Below are 21,196 nucleotides of genomic sequence, written 5' to 3'. Positions count from 1 at the left end.
CAAACACCAGGAACCCCCCAAGCAGGCCCCCGAAAACACGAAAGTGATAGAAAACGCTAAAAAGTGAAGAACTTTTTAACGATGTATTTTACCCAAAACACTTTTATCCGGTATTAGACCTTCCCAGCAATGGCCCCAGACCCGTCAACCCCGGCGGAAACAAGTAAAAGACCCCCAAACAGGCAAAAAGCAAAACCGGAAAAGCTAACACTTAGAAATATTTTCGGCCTCATTCCAAAATCACTAAAAAGCGAAAGCTAGGCCATAACTCCCGTTTTCTACCATGGATTTCCTGAAAAACAAATGCAATCAAAATTAGACTGTGCAAGCAGTGCTCCCAGACCCCAAAACCCACCCCCAAACACCAGGAACCCCCCAAACAGCTCCCTAAAGACAAGCAAGTGAGCAAAAACGCAAAAATAATTTCAACTCCGATTTTCTCCAAGACACTTTTATCCGGTATTAGACCTTCCCAGCAATGGCCCCAGACCCGTCAACCCAGGCGGAAACAAGTAGAAGCCCCCCAAACAGGCAAAAAGCAAATATACAAAAGTGGGGACTTAGAAATTTTCAGGAAAATTTCCCAAATCACTCAGAGCGCGCTCTGCAGCTAGGCCCTAACTCACCTTTGCCACCATGGATTTGCTTCAAACCTCTTGCAATCAAAAGTATCCATACCCAGCGTTGCTCCAAGACCCAAAAATCCACCCACAAACACCAGGAACCCCCCCAAGCAGGCCCCCAAAAACACGAAAGTGATAGAAAACGCTAAAAAGTGAAAAACTTTTAACCATGTATTTTATCCAAAACACTTTTATCCAGTATTAGACCTTCCCAGCAATGGCCCCAGACCCGTCAACCTCGGCGGAAACAAGTAGAAGACCCCCAAACAGGCAAAAAGCCAAAACAGAAAAGCTCACACAGAAATATTTTTGGCCTCATTCCAAAATCACTCCAGGCGCGCTGTGCAGCTAGGCCATAACTCCCATTTTCTACCATGGATTTCCTGAAAAACAAATGCACTCAAAATTAGACTGTGCCAGCAGTGCTCCCAGACCCCAAAACCCACCCACAAACACCAGGAACCCCCCAAGCAGGCCCCCGAAAACACGAAAGTGATAGAAAACGCTAAAAAGTGAAGAACTTTTTAACCATGTATTTTACCCAAAACACTTTTATCCGGTATTAGACCTTCCCAGCAATGGCCCCAGACCCGTCAACCCCGGCGGAAACAAGTAAATGACCCCCAAACAGGCAAAAAGCAAAACCGGAAAAGCTCACACTTAGAAATATTTTCGGCCTCATTCCAAAATCACTCCAAGCGCGCTGTGCAGCTAGGCCATAACTCCCGTTTTCTACCATGGATTTCCTGAAAAACAAATGCAATCAAAATTAGACTGTGGCAGCAGTGCTCCCAGAACCCAAAACCCACCCCCAAACACCAGGAACCCCCCCAAACAGCTCCCCAAAGACAAGCAAGTGAGCAAAAACGCAAAAATAATTTCAACTCCGATTTTCTCCAAGACACTTTTATCCGGTATTAGACCTTCCCAGCAATGGCCCCAGACCCGTCAACCCAGGCAGAAACAAGTAGAAGCCCCCCAAACAGGCAAAAAGCAAATATACAAAAGTGGGGACTTAAAAAATTTCAGGAAAATTTCCAAAATCACTCAGAGCGCGCTCTGCAGCTAGGCCCTAACTCACCTTTGCCACCATGGATTTGCTTCAAACCTCTTGCAATCAAAAGTATCCATACCCAGCGTTGCTCCAAGACCCAAAAACCCACCCACAAACACCAGGAACCCCCCCAAGCAGGCCCCCGAAAACACGAAAGTGATAGAAAACGCAAAAAAGTGAAAAACTTTTTACCCATGTATTTTATCTAAAACACTTTTATCCGGTATTAGACCTTCCCAGCAATGGCCCCAGACCCATCAACCCCGGCAGAAACAAGTAGAAGACCCCCAAACAGGCAAAAAGCAGAAACGGAAAAGCTCACACAGAAATATTTTTGGCCTCATTCCAAAATCACTCCAGGCGCGCTGTGCAGCTAGGCCATAACTCCCGTTTTCTACCATGGATTTCCTGAAAAACAAATGCAATCAAAATTAGACTGTGCCAGCAGTGCTCCCAGACCCCAAAACCCACCCCCAAACACCAGGAACCCCCCAAACAGCACCCCAAAGACAAGCAAGTGAGCAAAGCGCAAAAATAATTTCAACTCCGATTTTCTCCAAGACACTTTTATCCGGTATTAGACCTTCCCAGCAATGGCCCCAGACCCATCAACCCAGGCGGAAACAAGTAGAAGCCCCCAAACAGGCAAAAAGCAAATATACAAAAGTGGGGACTTAGAAATTTTCAGGAAAATTTCCCAAATCACTCAGACCGCGCTCTGCAGCTAGGCCCTAACTCCCCTTTGCCACCATGGATTTGCTTCAAACCTCTTGCAATCAAAAGTATCCATACCCAGCGTTGCTCCAAGACCCAAAAACCCACCCACAAACACCAGGAACCCCCCAAGCAGGCCCCCGAAAACACGATAGTGATAGAAATCGCAAAAAAGTGAAGAACTTTTTAACCATGTATTTTATCCAAAACACTTTTATCCGGTATTAGACCTTCCCAGCAATGGCCCCAGACCCGTCAACCCCGGCGGAAACAAGTAGAAGACCCCCAAACAGGCAAAAAGCAAAACCGGAAAAGCTCAGACAGAAATATTTTTGGCCTCATTCCAAAATCACTCCAGGCGCGCTGTGCAGCTAGGCCATAACTCCCGTTTTCTACCATGGATTTCCTGAAAAACAAATGCAATCAAAATTAGACTGTGCCAGCAGTGCTCCCAGATCCCAAAACCCACCCCCAAAAACCAGGAACCCCCCAAAACAGCACCCCAAAGACAAGCAAGTGAGCAAAAACGCAAAAATAATTTCAACTCATATTTTCTCCAAGACACTTTTATCTGGTATTAGACCTTCCCAGCAATGGCCCCAGACCCGTCAACCCAGGCGGAAACAAGTAGAAGCCCCCCAAACAGGCAAAAAGCAAATATACAAAAGTGGGGACTTAGACATTTTCAGGAAAATTTTCAAAATCACTCAGAGCGCGCTCTGCCGCTAGGCCATAACTCACCTTTGCCATCATGGATTTGCTTCAAACCTCTTGCAATCAAAAGTATCCATATCCAGCGTTGCTCCAAGACCCAAAAAACCACCCACAAACACCAGGAACCCCCCCAAGCAGGCCCCGGAAAACACGAAAGTGATAGAAAACGCTAAAAAGTGAAAACCTTTTTAACCATGTATTTTATCCAAAACACTTTTATCCGGTATTAGACCTTCCCAGCAATGGCCCCAGACCGTCAACCCCGGCAGAAACAAGTAGAAGACCCCCAAACAGGCAAAAAGCAAAAACAGAAAAGCTCACACAGAAATATTTTTGGCCTCATTCCAAAATCACTCCAGGCGCGCTGTGCAGCTAGGCCATAACTCCCGTTTTCTACCATGGATTTCCTGAAAAACAAATGCATTCAAAATTAGACTGTGCCAGCAGTGCTCCCAGACCCCAAAACCCACCCCCAAACACCAGGAACCCCCCAAACAGCACCCCAAAGACAAGCAAGTGAGCAAAAACGCAAAAATAATTTCAACTCCGATTTTCTCCAAGACACATTTATCCGGTATTAGACCTTCCCAGCAATGGCCCCAGACCCGTCAACCCAGGCGGAAACAAGTAGAAGCCCCCCAAACAGGCAAAAAGCAAATATACAAAAGTGGGGAATTATAAAATGTCGGGAATATTTCCAAAATCACTCAGCGCGCGCTCTGCAGCTAGGCCCTAACTCCCCTTTGCCACCATGGATTTGCTTCAAACCTCTTGCAATCAAAAGTATCCATACCCAGCGTTGCTCCAAGACCCAAAAACCCACCCACAAACACCAGGAACCCCCCAAGCAGGCCCCCGAAAACACGAAAGTGATAGAAAACGCTAAAAAGTGAAGAACTTTTTAACGATGTATTTTACCCAAAACACTTTTATCCGGTATTAGACCTTCCCAGCAATGGCCCCAGACCCGTCAACCCCGGCGGAAACAAGTAAAAGACCCCCAAACAGGCAAAAAGCAAAACCGGAAAAGCTAACACTTAGAAATATTTTCGGCCTCATTCCAAAATCACTAAAAAGCGAAAGCTAGGCCATAACTCCCGTTTTCTACCATGGATTTCCTGAAAAACAAATGCAATCAAAATTAGACTGTGCAAGCAGTGCTCCCAGACCCCAAAACCCACCCCCAAACACCAGGAACCCCCCAAACAGCTCCCTAAAGACAAGCAAGTGAGCAAAAACGCAAAAATAATTTCAACTCCGATTTTCTCCAAGACACTTTTATCCGGTATTAGACCTTCCCAGCAATGGCCCCAGACCCGTCAACCCAGGCGGAAACAAGTAGAAGCCCCCCAAACAGGCAAAAAGCAAATATACAAAAGTGGGGACTTAGAAATTTTCAGGAAAATTTCCCAAATCACTCAGAGCGCGCTCTGCAGCTAGGCCCTAACTCACCTTTGCCACCATGGATTTGCTTCAAACCTCTTGCAATCAAAAGTATCCATACCCAGCGTTGCTCCAAGACCCAAAAATCCACCCACAAACACCAGGAACCCCCCCAAGCAGGCCCCCAAAAACACGAAAGTGATAGAAAACGCTAAAAAGTGAAAAACTTTTAACCATGTATTTTATCCAAAACACTTTTATCCAGTATTAGACCTTCCCAGCAATGGCCCCAGACCCGTCAACCTCGGCGGAAACAAGTAGAAGACCCCCAAACAGGCAAAAAGCCAAAACAGAAAAGCTCACACAGAAATATTTTTGGCCTCATTCCAAAATCACTCCAGGCGCGCTGTGCAGCTAGGCCATAACTCCCATTTTCTACCATGGATTTCCTGAAAAACAAATGCACTCAAAATTAGACTGTGCCAGCAGTGCTCCCAGACCCCAAAACCCACCCACAAACACCAGGAACCCCCCAAGCAGGCCCCCGAAAACACGAAAGTGATAGAAAACGCTAAAAAGTGAAGAACTTTTTAACCATGTATTTTACCCAAAACACTTTTATCCGGTATTAGACCTTCCCAGCAATGGCCCCAGACCCGTCAACCCCGGCGGAAACAAGTAAATGACCCCCAAACAGGCAAAAAGCAAAACCGGAAAAGCTCACACTTAGAAATATTTTCGGCCTCATTCCAAAATCACTCCAAGCGCGCTGTGCAGCTAGGCCATAACTCCCGTTTTCTACCATGGATTTCCTGAAAAACAAATGCAATCAAAATTAGACTGTGGCAGCAGTGCTCCCAGAACCCAAAACCCACCCCCAAACACCAGGAACCCCCCCAAACAGCTCCCCAAAGACAAGCAAGTGAGCAAAAACGCAAAAATAATTTCAACTCCGATTTTCTCCAAGACACTTTTATCCGGTATTAGACCTTCCCAGCAATGGCCCCAGACCCGTCAACCCAGGCAGAAACAAGTAGAAGCCCCCCAAACAGGCAAAAAGCAAATATACAAAAGTGGGGACTTAAAAAATTTCAGGAAAATTTCCAAAATCACTCAGAGCGCGCTCTGCAGCTAGGCCCTAACTCACCTTTGCCACCATGGATTTGCTTCAAACCTCTTGCAATCAAAAGTATCCATACCCAGCGTTGCTCCAAGACCCAAAAACCCACCCACAAACACCAGGAACCCCCCCAAGCAGGCCCCCGAAAACACGAAAGTGATAGAAAACGCAAAAAAGTGAAAAACTTTTTACCCATGTATTTTATCTAAAACACTTTTATCCGGTATTAGACCTTCCCAGCAATGGCCCCAGACCCATCAACCCCGGCAGAAACAAGTAGAAGACCCCCAAACAGGCAAAAAGCAGAAACGGAAAAGCTCACACAGAAATATTTTTGGCCTCATTCCAAAATCACTCCAGGCGCGCTGTGCAGCTAGGCCATAACTCCCGTTTTCTACCATGGATTTCCTGAAAAACAAATGCAATCAAAATTAGACTGTGCCAGCAGTGCTCCCAGACCCCAAAACCCACCCCCAAACACCAGGAACCCCCCAAACAGCACCCCAAAGACAAGCAAGTGAGCAAAGCGCAAAAATAATTTCAACTCCGATTTTCTCCAAGACACTTTTATCCGGTATTAGACCTTCCCAGCAATGGCCCCAGACCCATCAACCCAGGCGGAAACAAGTAGAAGCCCCCAAACAGGCAAAAAGCAAATATACAAAAGTGGGGACTTAGAAATTTTCAGGAAAATTTCCCAAATCACTCAGACCGCGCTCTGCAGCTAGGCCCTAACTCCCCTTTGCCACCATGGATTTGCTTCAAACCTCTTGCAATCAAAAGTATCCATACCCAGCGTTGCTCCAAGACCCAAAAACCCACCCACAAACACCAGGAACCCCCCAAGCAGGCCCCCGAAAACACGATAGTGATAGAAATCGCAAAAAAGTGAAGAACTTTTTAACCATGTATTTTATCCAAAACACTTTTATCCGGTATTAGACCTTCCCAGCAATGGCCCCAGACCCGTCAACCCCGGCGGAAACAAGTAGAAGACCCCCAAACAGGCAAAAAGCAAAACCGGAAAAGCTCAGACAGAAATATTTTTGGCCTCATTCCAAAATCACTCCAGGCGCGCTGTGCAGCTAGGCCATAACTCCCGTTTTCTACCATGGATTTCCTGAAAAACAAATGCAATCAAAATTAGACTGTGCCAGCAGTGCTCCCAGATCCCAAAACCCACCCCCAAAAACCAGGAACCCCCCAAAACAGCACCCCAAAGACAAGCAAGTGAGCAAAAACGCAAAAATAATTTCAACTCATATTTTCTCCAAGACACTTTTATCTGGTATTAGACCTTCCCAGCAATGGCCCCAGACCCGTCAACCCAGGCGGAAACAAGTAGAAGCCCCCCAAACAGGCAAAAAGCAAATATACAAAAGTGGGGACTTAGACATTTTCAGGAAAATTTTCAAAATCACTCAGAGCGCGCTCTGCCGCTAGGCCATAACTCACCTTTGCCATCATGGATTTGCTTCAAACCTCTTGCAATCAAAAGTATCCATATCCAGCGTTGCTCCAAGACCCAAAAAACCACCCACAAACACCAGGAACCCCCCCAAGCAGGCCCCGGAAAACACGAAAGTGATAGAAAACGCTAAAAAGTGAAAACCTTTTTAACCATGTATTTTATCCAAAACACTTTTATCCAGTATTAGACCTTCCCAGCAATGGCTCCAGACCCGTCAACCCAGGCGGAAACAAGTAGAAGCCCCCCAAACACGCAAAAAGCAAATATACAAAAGTGGGGACTTAGACATTTTCAGGAAAATTTCCAAAATCACTCAGCGCGCGCTCTGCAGCTAGGCCCTAACTCCTCTTTGCCACCATGGATTTGCTTCAATCCTATTGCAATCAAAAGTATCCATACCCAGCGTTGCTCCAAGACCCAAAAACCCACCCACAAACACCAGGAACCCCCCAAGCAGGCCCCCGAAAACACGAAAGTGATAGAAAACGCTAAAAAGTGAAGAACTTTTAACCATGTATTTTATCCAAAACACTTTTATCCGGTATTAGACCTTCCCAGCAATGGCCCCAGACCCGTCAACCCCGGCGGAAACAAGTAGAAGACCCCCAAACAGGCAAAAAGCAAAAACAGAAAAGCTCACACAGAAATATTTTTGGCCTCATTCCAAAATCACTCCAGGCGCGCTGGGCAGCTAGGCCATAACTCCCATTTTCTACCATGGATTTCCTTAAAAACAAATGCAATCAAAATTAGACTGTGCCAGCAGTGCTCCCAGACCCCAAAACCCACCCACAAACACCAGGAACCCCCCAAGCAGGCCCCCGAAAACACGAAAGTGATAGAAAACGCTAAAAAGTGAAGAACTTTTGTGATGTATTCCTATAGGTCCTGTATCGATCCCCCTATTCCTGACCCTGTTCTGGTTAATAATTAACTAGCAGCCATCCCACGGTACAAAAAACGGTTATCTGATTAAGCCACACCACGGCACAGGAACGCGTTATCTGATTATGTCATAACGCTTGCCATCTAATTAGGCAAGCACTATTCCTCCAGCCCCTGATAAGGCATACGGAGTTCTCAAAACAAATCAAACCTATGACAACCTGGGAAAATCCCTGCGGCCATTGTTTTGATTTCACCGAGAACTTCAGCAAAAGAATGTGCGAACGAGCCCGTTCGTATGACATCCTTATTGACGTATCTATGTCCATCCTTACGTCAATCTCGGCACCTTACAGGTATAAATATTACCGATATTGCCTTAAGCAAACACACGCGGTGGTGACGAAATCGGAGCAGCGAGACTTGCCGAAGAGGCCAGCACAGAGCGGACCCCACTGGCGCTGCCCCGCCTTCCTGACGCGCTGAGAACGAGACGCTGCTTTTCTCCTGCCGAGAAATCCAGCTCCGGCGCTTCCAAGCAGCCCTCGCAGGCAGCTGGAATATCAAGACCAGAGACGAGAGATACCAGCCCTCAACCATTCTAGATCTCAGGTACAGAACTGAATAACCCCTTGCAGAGAATTCTTGAGTCAGTCACTTGGCAAAACAAACTTAACTTAAACTGCTACTTATCTACTCCCGCCCACGTATTAGGCTTAGGTCAGGTACACTGGGGTAGGCGTGGTTAGAAGCACCAGTTGAGTACGATTAGTCAAATGTATATATGAATGTATCTATTTTATCAGTTTTAAATATCATATGGCTTAGAAACCATATCAATGCTTCTGCAGTATTATTTTATACTCCTGCTTTTATTGTATGCACTTTACTTAACCATAAGTATCGCAATAATATCGATTCATTTCTCTTGTACGAGAAAAGAGACTGATCAATAAATAACATCTTTTATTGAATACGCCCGTCTCTTCCTTTTCTCTACAATCTGGTGAAACTAAGAATGCACTGAACTGACTGAGTAAAATAAGTTGTCTTTTGTTTTCATACGACTCTAGAGATACACTCTTGATTAGGGGAGAGCAAAGTTGTCATGTTCTATGGTTGTCAGAAACTAAATCCCTTCTTGTCTATCCAGGGAGGTTAAACTCCTCCTTGCCTATTCGAGAAAGTTTCTAGTGAACTCTGAGCTAGCTGGCAAAACCAAAAACTTTAAGTCTAATATCGTCAGTAGAAGACCTAGTTAACCTCTGTCCTAGGTCTATACTATTGAAGGTATTATTCCAATGCGCAGAGCCTATTGGGATAATAGGAACTACACTACATGGCGCCCAACGTTTGGATAGGCGATAAAACTAACGCAAGACATTAGAGTAACTCAGTCGTGCTTTTTCACACAGAACCCCTTTTTTCCCCATAATACTCCAAAGACGTCTGGAGTGGGTGAAAGGTCATATCCGCCAAACCTCGCAGGAGGAGACTCCTATGTATGGTTCTTGGTTTAGTCAACGTTGAAGGATACACTGTTCCAAAATATTGTGCATCTAATCTTTGTTTCCATAGAAACTTGATCTGCAAACAAACAGAATAACCTTCCTGTCGGTAAAATGATAGACAGTGATGAAGAAAGAGAGACAGTTAGACTAGCAGCTGAACTAACAGCAGCTGATAATACTCTGCTACAAAATGACCCGGATATAATACTCATCCCGGTCAACATAAGAAAATCTATAACTTTAAAACTTATAGAAAATGGACTGACATCGAGAGGTGGTACAGTCATATTCGTAATTGAGGCACACGAATATCGGCAGACAGAGGTATTCTATTCATGGATAAACTTTCCAGCAGCAAACGCTGTAACAAAAGAGTTCCACTATTATAAAATAGAGGAACCACCGGATACCTACACTCCTTTCGAGGAGGTGGAAGTACCACTCAAATTCCAAGAGCACCTGCTCTTGTTTAAAGGCGCCCTAAAACATAATATTCACATCACCAGGCTCGGTCCACTAGGTAGACCAGGAGCAACGTGGCCGGTCCTAGCCGGATATACACCACATCCAGACATTGAAGAAATGTCTGCAGCATAGCTTATAATACAGCTAAAACAACTAATCAAAATACATAGACAATTAGTCCAATATGTAATGCGGACTTCAACAGTCCAACCAGCAAGTAAAATTCCACAGCTGAACCCTCATCAGGGTAACACAACAATAAAATTACACCACAGAACATACAGTCCTGTCTGGGTAAAGTACCCGCAAAACGGGAACAAATACCCTTCTGGCTAGCACAAAAAATCACTCAAATAGAGGCGGTGTTTCCAGACACCACCCCGGTAGAAAAACACAGGATTCTGACTATCTGTCTTCCAATGGGAATCGCACCACACGTGGAAGACTGTGACACTTGGGGTACAGTCTTTGCTTCCATATACACAAAAACACATGGTGTACCATACATGTCAGTAATACCAGATGTGCTAAAACAAATTCAAGATGAATATGGTCTAGAACCCGCCTTAACTCTTGGTATGAAATTACTGAAAGACTTCAAGCAGGTCTCGGCTATATTATTAGCCAACATAAAGGGAGAAGCAGCAAACGTGGTGATCCGCCAAAGGTTAAAAGAGACAGATATAGCAGACCAACCAACTGAAATTGCCAGAATCATAGAGAAATCCTATGAAGAACTAGGAAGAGATAGTCTGGGTGGAATACCGGTAAAACCTCAACTGATTGAAAGTCCTGAAAAGGCATTTATTAAAAATAATTTAAATACTCAAAAAAAGAGCTGGGATGGAAACAAACAATCCAATCCTAAAGAAAAAAGATTCCAATCCAGAGGAAGGTCTCCTCGGCGGAGAGAAAGATCTCCGAACCAAGGACGCAGGTCTCCCCAAAGTGAGCCCTCTGGGAAAAAATACAACCTTAGAAATAGGGATAATATAAAGAAACCTGATAGATATCAAGATAATGATACACGTCCCTCTCAATCTTTTCAGACTTCCTCGCAGAAATCGGAAAGAAGAGGACGATCAGAACACAGGGAAGAGCACGTCAAGTCCAAAGACAAGGAACCTGCTCATCCAAATAAAAAGTTACAATTTCCAAAAAAGAAGGTAGCCAGTATTAAAGTAATCAAAGATGCCGAGAATACTGAGAACACAGCTGAAAAACGGAGAATGGGCTCAGACAATGCTAGACAGCGCAGCAGAAGTGAGCATAGCTCGCAAAGTCCTTATGAATCATCTGGAGACAGTGGACACGAATGAATACATTCAGGTGGAAACTGCAGACACCAGAGTTAGCAAACCTCATAAAATATATGAAATTACATTGCGTATAGAGGGGGATAAGACTAGAAAAATAAGGGGACTATTTTGGGATAATCTTTCCAAAGGCTATGACATCCTTCTAGCTGAACGAGACTGGCCTCCAGAGTTTGTCAGGGAGTGTCCTCATGGCGAAGAAATAATTATGCCTGCCTTCTCAAATCACATTCCAATTCATAAAAAATATACACTTGCTAGAAAATGGGCAGTAGCTCAAGCTCCTGCTTTATATAAAAATCATGTAGGATGGGATGAGGACTCTCCTCCTCACAAAATCCAGTTAAAATCACAACCTACTGCACAGAGGCAGTACCCAATTAAGCAAGAAGCTAAAAAACAGGTAAAAGAGATCCTAGATCAACTTGAATACCAGGGGGTGATTGAAACTTGCACCTCACAAATGAACAATCCTTTGTTTCCTGTCTCCAAACCAGACAACTCATATCGTCTAGTTTTGGATTACAGACACCTTAACTCATGTTGCAAAACCTTTGCAGTGCAAAACTCGCATAGTGCTGCACTAATGAATAACATAGTGCGCAAAAAATACAAAACAACATTAGACATCTCTAATGGATTCTTCTGTCAAAATATAGCACCAGAGAGCAGATATTTGACTGCGTTCTCGGTAAATGGCTCGCAAAAAAGCTTCTGCCGTTTACCCCAGGGGCACAAGAACAGCCCAGGATTATTCTCAAAGAGAGTAACAGAATTACTACAAACATACGATGACGAGGCATTATCATATGTCGACGACATTTACCTAACAGATGATGACTTGGATACTCACTTGAAGAGAGTGAACACCATAATACTTGGGTTCGCAGCAGAGGGTTACAAATTCAACTTTAAAAAATCAAGAATTGCCCATCTAACAGTCGTGTTTTTAGGATATGAATTATCAAGTGAAGGCAAAAGCCTGGCTGACAATTTCCTAGAGAAATGTGCGGTACTCCAAGCTCCTAGAACACTAAAAAACTTACAATCAATTCTAGGCTTCCTAAATTTCGGAAGAACATACATTGCAAATTACGCAGAAAGGGTCAAACCCCTTTATGATCTAATAAAACCAGATTTTAAAAGAATCAATTGGACTCAAAAACACACAGAAATTTTGAGATCTTTACAAACAGACATGTTAATTAAAACAAAATTAGAAACACGTGACAACACACGCAATCTTGTGATTCGAGTCATCCCAGGAAGATGCGGATTCACATACCTGACCTCTAATGAGGGAGAAAAGGTACCAATTGCATACAAATCACACTTGTACTCAGAAGCTGAAAAGAAGTTCAGTATTAAAGACAACATTGTTCATGCAGTTCAAACTGCTATAGCAAGAGAAAAAGACAACGCTGACGGTAGACGTATCACAGTCAGAACAGCGGAGCCAGCCTTTGAGGCATTAACAACCCCATGTAATTTACCAACAACAACGTTGAATCCAGAATGGATACAATGGGTGAATTCAATTACAACGGACAGAGTAAAATACTACTTGGATCCAGAATTAAAGGAATTAAAATATCTAGAATATGAAATGACATACCCTCTGCCAATCGACATTCTGCCTTTACGACAGTTCGCCTGTGTAATACATACAGACGGGCATGCTCAACCCTCAGTTTGGGGAGAGCTGGCTTACATGGCCACATGCGAAATTGTAAAAGAAGTGTGGCGCGGAGGTAAATTAAGACCTCTACTTACAAAAACACACTCAGTGGAAAATAATTCAGAACAACAAACTGAAATAATAGCGTTAAAAATGGCGCTAGATAATGCCGATCGCGAATTCCTGACACTTATTGTGTGCGATTCGTATTACTGCGTCAAATCGTACAATAACGATTTACAGAAACGGATTCAAAACGGTTACAAAGATGACACAGGTGCAACAATAAAGTAAAAAGTGCTTTGGGAACAAGTAGTTCTATTACAGAAAGAACTACCAAAAACTCATGTGATACACTCACTGAGTCATCAGCGTGATGGCGTTCACGTTGCAGGGAATTCATTGGCTGAGAAAGCCACAACGGCAGCAAGTGAATCGGCTTCCGTAGTCAAGAAAAAGCATACAGTAAAACACATTGGCGGTGAAACTGTGCTGGCGGTAAAAACGTCATCAAAAGGCGACTGCTCAGCACTACCGATCAATTATCCACTCAATTATACATACATAATCGATGCAAACTCAGTCCCTTTTGCTCGAATCCCTGGAGTGGGGGATAGAGTGATTCCAAACACGGACAGGAGAGGCTTGTTAATAGCAGACGCACATATGGGTGAGGGTCTCAGACACCTCAAACTAAAAGATTCTCTGGAAGAATTACAATCAGTGTACTGGTGGCCAGGTATGAGCCTGCATCATCACCTCTTTGTAAAGAACTGCCCAGACTGCAATAGAGATCGCAGTGGCGAGAGAAACGGTATATTAGCATGGCGTTTCACTCCAGAATTGATCAACAATAAAAATTAATGCGTCCAATTAACATATAAAGACTAGTTTCCACTTGCGATGTAGACCCCAGCACTCGGCTGACGTCTGGACTGTTATAAAAAGATTTGCGAGTCTATAATGGCATATACGCTAGAAGCATGCTACGTTTGGCTGAATGTTTTTTTTTTCTTGCCCTAAAGCGTATGAAAAACATGGCCAAATGAGCATAGCATAGCGGGACTCTTCTCACTTCCTACCTGAGGGAACGGGATGGTGTAAAGAAAAAACCAAAGGCATAAAGCAATCTATAACAGCGAAGGTATTAGGTTCGGGAGCTGGGTGGGTCAAACATCTAATAAGTGTCCAACGTAGTCTAAATAACCTGCCAAGAAATTCTCTGAGGGGATTCAGTCCGTACGAATTATTGTTTGGAACTAGAATGATGGTCTTAGATCTTGACAGTCAGACTTCAGTGGTTAAAGAAAAAAGCTTTGATATCAAAGATCGTTTGGCTATTTTGCAGGACTTAAACGAAACAAGGAAAGACCTGAGCAACATAAAGTTGAAACAACAGCCAACGACCACTGAAGAAAAACCACCTGTCCCAGCAAGAACTGTCTGGATTCCAAAAGTCGGGGATCTAGTCAGAGAAAAGATCGCGGTAAAGAAGGAATTTGGGCCTTCTTACAGAAAAGCAGTTCCTGTCTTGTCTATCAACGGGACAAGATCAGTAGTACTACCACCCCTTGCTGGTAAAAAGGAGAACAGAGTTGTATCAATCGACCTGATAAAACCACAATCATGTGGCCGATAACGAACAGTAGGCCAAGTGGACTCCCGATAAGTAGCAGAACACCAAGGTTTGCTACAAACACAGAGGTTCAATCTAAGAGGCTACTCACATTTGAAATGCCAACAGAACAACAACAAGGACTATGCAACAATGCTATGGAACTTAAACCTCTAAAAACCCAAATAAAAACATTTAGCAGAGACACTCCAATCTACAATGAAGTAACAAATGACTATGCTGCTGCAACAAAACACAATAATAAAGCAAACAGCAATCCTGAAACAATAGGAACAATAGACAGAACGGCATCGGGTTACTTCATCAACTTCAATGATTCATCTGAAAACCTGAGTGAATCAAAGGAACAAACATCAACAAAAACCTTGAAAGACAAAGCTAAGGAACTTTTTCAACATCTGAAAGAAACCTATCTTATTTCTCCGTGGATTGAATTCTGGGTGGCCTTAGGTGCACTTATCCTCATACTTTGGCTCATCATGGTACTATGTTTGGGACACTTCATTGAGGGAAAATATGCTAAAATGGACACAGCAAGCCAGAAAATCAACTTGGTCCTCAAACCACACACGTCTTCACACGTCGAGAAAAGAGAACTTTCTTCAGTCAACTTCACAGCCAATCCTATACCCGGTGGGGTAGCATGGGACAATACTGATTATGAAATCTATGGTCCGGTTGAAATCCTGAAGTATCCACATCAAATCAAGATCTCATTGAGTGACTTTGTAAAACCAAGCTCAGTTGCTGATGATTGGGACGTTGAAAGCATTAATAATATGATGTCTGACCTAGTGATGTCTGCTAAATTTACAAAACATGATTATTTGCAGGGTTCGTCTAATTATGATAAAATGTTCTGCTATAATCACTATAGTAATCATTATCTGCATAAATCTGCACAACCTAGAAATGTTTTAAATTATAATCAATGGGAACACTGTGCAACCCCTCCAAAAGGTAGCTCAAGAACTTTTTATGACAAATATTCATATTTTTCAGGGTTCAACACAAGTAATGCAGAAACATTTTATTTCAAATTATCAAATAAGACAGGTACAAAGACCATGCTTACAAACACTAAATTGATATATTCAGACTCATTTTTTGAGCAAATGAGTACATTTGGTTTTGAATATTGGGACAAAAATGTTGAAGTAAAAAGTGTTTGGGGTACAAAGGAATGGCAAGTACAAGGTATAGAATCATTGTTTAGAGCCTGCATGATCCCAGAACAAATTATATTTTTGAATGACACTGTCCAACAAACTACCTGTCTTGGCCTAGCCAAAATCAAAGACTTAAACAAACCGTCTATTCCAAAGCCATCAATGAACGGTAATATATCTTTAGATGAGGAGATAGACGTAAACCATATATTAAGCCAAAACAGAACACATCCTGTTTGGAAACAGTGGTTGATCTGGCCCACAGATACTAATAACTGTCAAGACAGATTCCTGAACAAAATCCAGGGGTTCAAATTGACAAGGCCAGACCCTAGATATTCCCAAAGACAACACCCAGGGATAATTACCACGTACAGTGTGGGCAAGCTCTGCCTTCAATGGCTACAAACATCCACGCTGGCAGAAATTAAGCAACACCTGACTTTACTTACTGATGGTGCTGACTTGCGTGATTTCATTATGGGACCGCGTAAACAGCGTCAAAAACGCTTCATAGCAGCCTCTGTATATGCAGCTTATAACGAAGCCTGGAAAATAACTCAAATTGAAACATCAGAGAGAATACGGGAAATTGACCGTATAAATTTGGAAAAATCACTTTCTGTAGTGGACAATGGGTTAATGACTCTGTCCTCCAGAATATACTCTTTGGACAGCATTGTGTCTTCAGCAATCGACATAATATCGCAAGACTTACTGTTGTTACAACACGGTCAGTCCCAATTGCGTTCTATTGTACAGCTTGGCTGGACGTTACAAAATCTGCGTTCAGGCTATGTGCCTTGGCGTTTAATCAACACAACGACACTATTCAATATCTTTAACCTCACTGATAAACAAATCAGTATGGCACAGAAGGGTGCTGATTATACAATCCTGAGCATTGAGAAACTCGAGAGATTACCATTGACAATGTCAGAACGACCTGTCAGTGAATGGATAATACATGGAATAATTAATATTCCAATATCTACTTTCAGGTTTCAATACTGCCAAAAATATATACAGGCTGGCATGTACGAAAAATTGGGTAAAGGGTACATTAAGTCAACATGTAACTTGCCCTATTCACATGCTTGTGTCAGTAATAAAGGCCGGAAAGTGTTTCTTAGTGGCAATAATTGTGCGATGTCACTAAGCGGTACACTTCTGTGTAATGGTATTAGTTTACACGGAGCCTGTGAAGGGTCCTCAAATAACCTTTCATGTCACCAGCTAGGCACACCTGCGACACAAATAGAACCATTCTTTAGGAGACTATCGAACGGGAGTTACATTATAATTGTAGACCGCAGATGTTGTAGCTTGGTGCCCGGAATACCTTATCTCATAACTACGACGGCGAAGGTTATGTGCTGTGAACGAGTATTGTTCCCCAGCGCAATGCCAGACAGGGAGGCAAGGTTATGGCCGAATTTGAAAATTGCTTCCATTCGAGTTGATACTTTAAGCAGAATGAAAACAGTGCTCCTTCAGACGCCGACCAGGCTCACGTCATCAAAAGAAACGTATGATCTCCAAGTTGCAAGGACAACGGCAGAGATTCATTCATTGTTATCAACTAATTCCCCCATACATTTCGCAGAAATCCTGAACGAAATCTTAAATATTTCTGATACCAGTGGAGTCTCAAATGTATTTAAGACAGTGTTTTCGGGGGCTTTAACACCATTTAAAGCCATTCTGGGTATTTTTCCGGACTTTGTCCATTCCATCTTTGGTGGACTTCTGATCCTTTTTGGACTAGTGGCAGGAATCCTATTTTTGATCCTGTTATTTCGCAATGGCAAACCGTGTCACAGACAAAACACCTGCGACAAGGGAAGAAACAATCCTAGCCATTGGATACCGGGACCAGATATCTAAAATCCTTGGACTGTCCCGGCTTAGAGACCTGAACATGACTTGGTTTCTTTCATTTAGACCAATGTGGCAAAGCTGTGTTTTACCTGTATTAAGGTGCTTGCTATGCGGAGAAGAATGCGTGTTGGACACCTGTCTGACGCTACAATCGGATGCGCCAATGGATGCAGAAACTTTGTTGGGTCCGGTTACGGCTCATGCATTGTGCTGTCCCCAGCGGCTACCAATCCTGATGACGGCATTCGTGGAGACTTCACCACTACGATTGAGGGGTAGTGAGGTTCAAGATGAAAGCAGCATCGATCAGGTACGACCTTCTGTCAGCTATGCTGATCGAAACATCAATGAAGGCAATCATGCTCATGAATGCATGGTAACATCTTTTTCCGAGTTAATGGAACTTTCACAGGAAGCTGTTGACAGCTTTTTCGAGAGTCTAAATGATATGATGTTCTCACCAGAGCAGAAATAATGGCTTTTGAGCAAGCTAGCACACGGCGTTCCCAACACCCTGAATTTGGCCTTCAACTTTGATAATAAAGTATTGTGAACAACTTTTCTCCAGTTTACGGACAGCGGAACATAATTTTTCAGCGGCCCCAAAATATGTTGCAATTTTTCGGGACACTTATCTTCTGCTTAAAGTAGAAACTATTCTTAGAGAACTAAAATTCTATTTTAGGAACTTTAAAGACATTAGCTGCCCTCTGGCATGTTCAAATATATTTTATTTTGTGATGAAATGGTCTCGCATTTTTTTCTTCTGTCTTAAGAGCCATTTCATGTGTAGTTTTCATATTTTATTAATAATGATGTATAAATATGCGTAATTTATTTAGCATTGTTATACTGCTTGAGTGCATATAATGCATATATATATCTTTTCGTATATTTCATGGTTTCAAAATGCATATGGAGGTATTTTGGGGTGGTACGGTATACACGTGCTCTACTAGTATATTTACTATGCCTAGATCTTGTAAATATGGACATAGTCTGCGTGGAGTGGGTGTGATGTATTCCTATAGGTCCTGTATCGATCCCCCTATTCCTGACCCTGTTCTGGTTAATAATTAACTAGCAGCCATCCCACGGTACAAAAAACGGTTATCTGATTAAGCCACACCACGGCACAGGAACGCGTTATCTGATTATGTCATAACGCTTGCCATCTAATTAGGCAAGCACTATTCCTCCAGCCCCTGATAAGGCATACGGAGTTCTCAAAACAAATCAAACCTATGACAACCTGGGAAAATCCCTGCGGCCATTGTTTTGATTTCACCGAGAACTTCAGCAAAAGAATGTGCGAACGAGCCAGTTCGTATGACATCCTTATTGACGTATCTATGTCCATCCTTACGTCAATCTCGGCACCTTACAGGTATAAATATTACCGATATTGCCTTAAGCAAACACACGCGGTGGTGACGAGATCAGAGCAGCGAGACTTGCCGAAGAGGCCAGCACAGAGCGGACCCCACTGGCGCTGCCCCGCCTTCCTGACGCGCTGAGAACGAGATGCTGCTTTTCTCCTGCCAAGAAATCCAGCTCCGGCGCTTCCAAGCAGCCCTCGCAGGCAGCTGGAATATCAAGACCAGAGACGAGAGATACCAGCCCTCAACCATTCTAGATCTCAGGTACAGAACTGAATAACCCCTTGCAGAGAATTCTTGAGTCAGTCACTTGGCAAAACAAACTTAACTTAAACTGCTACTTATCTACTCCCGCCCACGTATTAGGCTTAGGTCAGGTACACTGGGGTAGGCGTGGTTAGAAGCACCAGTTGAGTACGATTAGTCAAATGTATATATGTATGTATCTATTTTATCAGTTTTAAATATCATATGGCTTAGAAACCATATCAATGCTTCTGCAGTATTATTTTATACTCCTGCTTTTATTGTATGCACTTTACTTAACCATAAGTATCGCAATAATATCGATTCATTTCTCTTGTACGAGAAAAGAGACTGATCAATAAATAACATATTTTATTGAATACGCCCGTCTCTTCCTTTTCTCTACAATCTGGTGAAACTAAGAATGCACTGAACTGACTGAGTAAAATAAGTTGTCTTTTGTTTTCACACGACTCTAGAGATACACTCTTGATTAGGGGAGAGCAAAGTTGTCATGTTCTATGGTTGTCAGAAACTAAATCCCTTCTTGTCTATCCAGGGAGGTTAAACTCCTCCTTGCCTATTCGAGAAAGTTTCTAGTGAACTCTGAGCTAGCTGGCAAAACCAAAAACTTTAAGTCTAATATCGTCAGTAGAAGACCTAGTTAACCTCTGTCCTAGGTCTATACTATTGAAGGTATTATTCCAATGCGCAGAGCCTATTGGGATAATAGGAACTACACTACAGCGGCAGAGACAATCTTCACTTCTTCACCTGTTTGCACGCAACATTGCCTGTTTCCATCCTGGTACCACGATAGTCACTGGCTAGTGACTTTGAACATTGTCCCCTCTGCTTTCAGGTCTTCACCTCTTCAGATCCACCCTTGGATCCACCGGAACTCTTCTCGACGACCCGCCTGCAGCATCTTCAGCTCCAAGCTCCATCGACCTGCGTGATGAAACCCGACACTACTTCGCACCTCTGCACCCGCTTCCTGTGGGTGAGGTAACTCAGCAACGCCGGTGTTCCCACACTGGTATACACCTCTAGTGCCTGTGTCTAAAGTTTTATCCTTGTAGGTCCATCAAAAGGTTCCTAAAACACTAACTTTGTAACTTTTACGCACCATTGACATTGCATTGGTGCATGCGTGCGCTTTAAGCGCTGCACCCGAGTCCCGCGGACCTTTCCCGACTTCATCACTGCTAGTCCTGAACAGCTCCAGCGATTCCCCAGGCCCTAGGCCTCTTTCCTTTCCCCATAGTGGTTCTTATACCACTATTTTAGTGTATGGTTTACGTGGCCCCTAGGGCTCATCCAAATTGTGCAACTTTTGTATATTTAAACTGTGTTTTGTTTTAACGCATTTGCTTCTGTGCTCATAAAGAGTATAGGGGATATTTGTAGAAATAAATCTATATATATTTTCAATATATATCTGTGTGGTGTCCTTTCATTTGGTATTCAAGGGGATTGTGTATGGTAAAACAGCTTGCTTCACATGCCTTTACAGAGTTTAGCCTAAGACTGCTTAGTCCATGCTACCCCTAGGATAGCTTGTCTATAAGGTTGACTTACAACCAATCATCATAAGGGTTGCTTGGCATGGTACAAGGTGATCACTAGAACCAGTGAGCAGCATATACCAGGCCAACTTCTCACACCCAGGAGCATCTTCTCAGTCAGTCAGCTCCTTGGCTTCATTTCAAAGGTCACTGCTGTGGAGACTCGCAGATCTCGCGCAGACTCAGTTTCACCAAAGATGGAGTACAGCGAGGAACAATGGCCACATTTCGTAAAGTACCATAAAATGGAAAAGAAACAGTTTTAGAACACAGAAAAAATTAATACACTGTATACCATGAACTTCTACTCTATACCCATTACTTTATAATAAACTATAGCTTAGTGATTAAGCAGAACGAACAGCATAGCAAAAGCAGCATTG

Source organism: Lissotriton helveticus, chromosome 6, assembly GCF_964261635.1.
Source record: "Lissotriton helveticus chromosome 6, aLisHel1.1, whole genome shotgun sequence".
Taxonomy (NCBI): Eukaryota; Metazoa; Chordata; class Amphibia; order Caudata; family Salamandridae; genus Lissotriton; species Lissotriton helveticus.
This window is presented reverse-complemented; position numbering follows the sequence as displayed.